This window comes from Aythya fuligula, chromosome 2, assembly GCF_009819795.1.
Source record: "Aythya fuligula isolate bAytFul2 chromosome 2, bAytFul2.pri, whole genome shotgun sequence".
Taxonomy (NCBI): Eukaryota; Metazoa; Chordata; class Aves; order Anseriformes; family Anatidae; genus Aythya; species Aythya fuligula.
In genome coordinates, this window is record NC_045560.1 from 34,314,079 (window position 1) to 34,319,404 (window position 5,326).

A 5,326-nucleotide genomic window follows, 5' to 3' on the forward strand; every position below is an offset into this window, starting at 1 on the left:
ACTTACTTCACTCTGCTGTTCAATAATTAAAAAACAAAAAGAGGAAGACTTCAACTGAATAAACACACACAGCATGGGACATCTGCTCTGTTTGCTCTTCCAGCATCTTGGCATTGCTGGCAAACTGAGCTTCATAGTGGCAGCAGTAGGATTTCAGGGTTGCAAGGAGAGAAGGGAGGAAGGGCTTAGCTATCACAGCTCTGGTGGAGGTGCTCAAGCTCACCTATGGCCAACTCACGAGGAGCTGCCCCAGTTCCTTGCAGGCTCCAGGGAAACCTTGCCCTCTCTTGTGCACCATGTTTGGCTTTGGCTTTTTCACATAGTAAGAATGTGGTTATGAAAGCTTCAGGCAAGATTAAAATCCTGACGATGTGCAAGGGACAAAATACAGGAGAAGTCTCTACAAAAACCTTTTCCAGAGGCATGTTTTGACATCAGTAGTTTGCCTATTTTAACTCATATCTCATAGTTGTCATAGTTGTTATTCCAAAATAGCTTTTTTCTGTCTTATTTTTTTTCTTCCCCTGCGGGAAACAAGCCACCTGTTTTTGGCTAGTGCTAGTTTGTGTTTAAAGGCTGATTCAAAAGAAGGATCTGCCTGTTCTACCACTGATTACTTACCCAGTGAATTTTATATTCCTATGTATGGTTTTCATCAGGATTAAACAATTTTAAACCTGTTTGGCACCCAGTTGCATAGTTGCATGATGCTAAATTTCATTCTGTTGGCATCTTATTATCAGTAAGCCAGAGGAAGGAACTGGCATATCAGCTGTGCTGTATCATTTCTTTAACTTTTTGGACTTGAAAGAGAAATCATCAGTTAAATTACTTCCCTAGAAATAGTAAATACAGCTCTTCAAATTGCATCCCTTATATTTTAAACAGAGTTCAAAGTCTGGCATTATGAAATGGGGGATATGGGGTGTGGGGCGTGGGAGGGTTATTTTGTAAATGTAGCATTAACAAAAAGGATGGGAAGCATTTTGGGAAGATGCCAAAAGTAGCAGTCAGGTGAACTGGCTCAGTGAAGAGCAGATATCGTATTTCCTTTCTCTCTGTTGCTTTTATCATAGTTATCAGCCTTTATACTTGTTAGTTTGCTGTAATGAGTTTGAGACGTCAGCAGGAGTTTATTACGTTTATAGCAGTTAATAATTTTTTTCCCTATTTCTTGTTTGAAAATGGTGTCTTTGTAGGACATCTCACCTGTCTGGATTTCTTTATTTAAATGTAATATAGGCAGTTCAAGACATAGCTGATAATGGGTGTTAGATAATATCTTGGATTCTGCAGTATAAATTGTAAGATGACTGTATTCTGTCATGATGAATATTAGATAATGATACCTTGTCCCTATAAGAATAACTTACTTTATTATTCAGAATGATCTTATGAGCTCTTTGGATTCATGGGAAATAACTTAGTAGAAATCATAAACTATTCAGATTTTGCTGAATATTCTAATCACACTTGCATCATTCTTAATTATGAATTTGGGGCACTGCCAAAAAAAGAGACAGAGGCAGCAAATAAAATTCTTCCATTAACTCTGTGCTGTTAGAGGGTTGGCACTGAGAGTGCCCTTGTGTTGTGAGCTGGCTTGGATGTTTACTTTTTCCCGTTTTCATGTTACTGCAGCTCTTCCAAGTGTTACACATTGGGTACTGCCCAGCCACAGGCTCTAGATTTATCACTCAAGAAGGTCTAGCTCATTTATTTGGTGTTTAGGGTTTGTCAACAAATCTGCTTGCCTCAGCAAGGCAGCAAGGCTCAGCACCAGTGCACAGATCTCCCCACAGTGTAGGTTAAAAAATATTCTGTCAAAAGCAGTGCTGGCTGAAATTTGTATTTCACCTGGCTTATAGTGATCTAGGGTCTTCTCTGGAGGTGGATGTAACCAGGGCTGTATTTGCCATGGAGCACCTTGGCCATGGGGATGTCATGGGGGAGCTGTGTTTGTCTGGAGTGTTAATTTGACCAGAGGATGCTGTTTGTAAAGAAGAGTAGGAGCACTGGGCACCCAAACTGAAGTTCTTGAGAAGCCCTTTAGATCTGAAATGTAAAACTTTTGACTGCTAGAAAGCCAACATTTTTTATAGAAAGGAGCCCAACCACTTAAACACTGCTGATTTTGACCCAGCTTGAAGGCTGACTGCACATACAAGCCCTGACACTACCAATGATTTCTGCAATGTTTTCTGAAGAAACACATTCCTTAAAGATGCTGGTTTCTTTGTTGTTGTTTTTTTAAGGAGGAGTAATTTATTTGGAGAGATGGTGAAACACAAAAGGTCCTATCTTTTGTCCTTGATAGCTAGAGGGGCTAGCACGGAAGATGGCAGACTGGGAAGATTGAGTGAGTGTGTGCAAATGGAAAGAGCGACATGGGTTTGTAGTCTTATAGATTCCAGGTTTCACAGCTTTATATTGTATAGTGAGATGTGTTCAGAGGGAATAAAATGTACATTAATGGGGGGATGTATTTTTTCCTTGAACAAAGACAAGGGCCTCCCAGCAGTGTTAATACAGGTTGCATAGTTGCATCATGAAATTTTGTAAGCTTCAAAAGAGCTGCTTTTGCCACGTGAGCCACAAAACAATCTGGAGAGCTCTAGCTGTTCTGGCAGGAAAGCAGTGTAAGAGGTTTACTGAATAGTAAACAAATACATTACAAAAGACACTAAGTGATGCAGAATGCTCAGGGACATAGAGTAAATGATGAAAGACATTTGTCTGAAGAAAGCTGCTTGTGTACAAGCATAGATTTTAGGGCTCTGGCCATAGACAACCAACTCAGTGATGCAAACCACTGCAGTAGCCACAAATTCCATTCTGATTATACCTTTCACATATTCACGGATATATACAGGTATCTATATATACATATATATTTATCTCAGAAGAGTCCTATGGAATATGCGGATGACAATTCTTGCTATTAGAACTCATCCTCTGTGCTGATATTTCAGGGATCTAAGCTTGGAAGTTGAGATCAACTCCAAAGAATTTCTGATCTTAGAGGCCATATGGAAAGAGAAAAGCTCTCCAAAATACTTCAGAGCCAGGGCTCAAACCTATTCCAGCTGTGCAGACCTGTCAGATTTTGCTCTGGAAGTAGTTTCTGTTTAAAAACCTACCTGCTTTCCTTTGTCTTAGGTAAGCTTTCCAGGTGTATACAAAATTTGGAATATACACTAACGTGTTCAATGCCAGGTTTTAAAACACAGAATTTTCTAAAGGTGGGAGAAGCACGATAAAATTTCCCCTCCCCAATAAAGCGTGGTTCATGCTAGTTCCCATGTGGCAGATTATTCAACACATTATTGAGGTAAAATATCAGAACCATTTTTTAAAGCTTGGGTAAAAAATTAAAGCAAGACTAATCATTATGGAGTACAGGAGTAAATGTTGTGCTTTTTTATGAGCTCGCAAAAACATGAATTCCCCATATGCAGATAATTTTTTTTTTTCATTATAGCTCTAGGGGGAATTTCTTGCCGGTTTCCTTAGCAGATTTTCATATAAACAAAATTGCATGGGCTCTCAGAAAAACTGAGCAGAGAAAAATGTGTTTTTAAATACTGAAGTTTTTCATACTTGTTATATAGCTACATATATATAGCACTGTAGTTACGCAGTGATGGCTGTGTTTATGTGCATGCTCGTATGAGAGTATGCATGTGCATGTCTGATTTTGAAATGTCTCCCTGTAAAAAAAAAAGTTGAAGCTGTATTCCCAGAGCCTGTCTGTGAAAATCCTTGATTAAACACAGCATGTTCTCGGGGAATTTGTTGGGCAGAATAACGTAGTATCAGATTAATAAAGGTCTGCTGAGCTCCAGAAAATACAGAATACTTTAAAAAATGGTGAAATGAATGTATTTTTAACTTCCCACAAGATGTATGAAAACATTTGGGATATAAATTGCTGCTGCAGTACCAGAAGAATATTTATGTTCTTCCATTTAATTCAGTCTATTTTTTTGGTAGGTCAGTGTTTGTGAAAAGACAGAAGTACACACATGGACTCGGTCCTTAGAGCTGGCTGAGGAACATCCCACACAAGGACTGGGACAGGCCATATCAGACTGATGTTTGCCAAGTTGGACTCCCTCTAATTTGCATTCAGATGTATGGGTATTGTGTGATTTCTGGTTTGAACCACACGATCCTAAATCCCATGGTGGTCTCTGCCATCTAGCAGAGGCTGTGATAAAGAGGCAGTTGTTATCTGGAGATTCATGAGGAAGGACAGGTAAATCCCTAGCCATGCATATAGCCACAATAACTGTGAAGCACCTCACAAGATACAAGAACAACCGAATATAATCATTCAGTACCTTCAGGTCATCATCAATGTTGAGAAGTACTGGTTGAGAAATCTCAAGGTCACTAAATGCCAAGTACTACATGTGAAGAAAAGCCATCTATGCAATACCTAGAAAATTACTCTTACATAAGCTGGTTTCTCTTGAGATCATATAAATCTTTCGCCTTTTACTAAAGATTTCCGTGGACAGCAACACGCACGAATGTCGTGGCTTTATATTTTTTGGCCACTTGCCGAGGCGATCGACTCCGGGGCAGACGCGTTGTGCAGCGGAGCGGGGGATCGGCCAGGCAGGGCTCATTTCTCCGGCACCGAGCCCACTCGACGGAGCCGCCAGGGCCCGGCAGCCCTCGCCAGGGAGGGGAACGAGGCCACAACGAGGCGGAGGCGGAGCCAGCAGCCAGCAGCGCCCCCTCCCCGGCCGTTCTAACGCTGCCCCCAGGGAGCGCGGCCACCAGGACGGGCAAACAGCGCGTGGCGCCTCAGAAGGGAGTGGCGCGGCAGTTGGCGCAGGCAGGGCGAGCAGGCAGGGCAGAGCGCGCCCCGCCCATACGAACACCTCCTCTAACGGCGGTGTACCGCTAGCTCAGCTGCGATGGTGTACACCAAGCACGGTGATCTCTCCAGGAAGCCTGTACACACCCAGACCGACTGCCCGCTCAAAACTGCGGCAGTTCAGGTCTCCGGGTGCAGGGAGTGGCTGAGCCTGTTGCTGCCACCTGCGGGGGGCAGAGAGACTGTGTGTGTGAGGTGCGAGCAGGTGGACGACCTGATCCGCCTCATGGCAGAACTCGAGGAGGAGGTCGAGAGGTTGAGGGATATCAGGGAGTGTGAGCAGGAGATAGACTGGTGGAGCGACTCCCTGCACGGCCTGAAGGACAGGCCTCAGAGTAAGACACCCCAGATGGGGGTGGACCCCGTGCCCTGCTGCTGTCGGGCAGAGAGAGGGCACCTAGGAGTCAAGGAGGAATGGAGGCAGGTCCCTGCTCGACA

General features: G+C 43.1%; 1 non-coding gene across 1 annotated transcript; it reads left to right on the plus strand.

Moving 5' to 3' along the window:
- Positions 1–4,459: 4,459 nt before the first annotated feature.
- Positions 4,460–4,578, plus strand: LOC116486921. Its single transcript, XR_004253025.1, has one exon. It is a non-coding gene; the product is annotated as a U5 spliceosomal RNA (small nuclear RNA).
- The last annotated feature ends 748 nt before the right edge of the window (positions 4,579–5,326 follow it).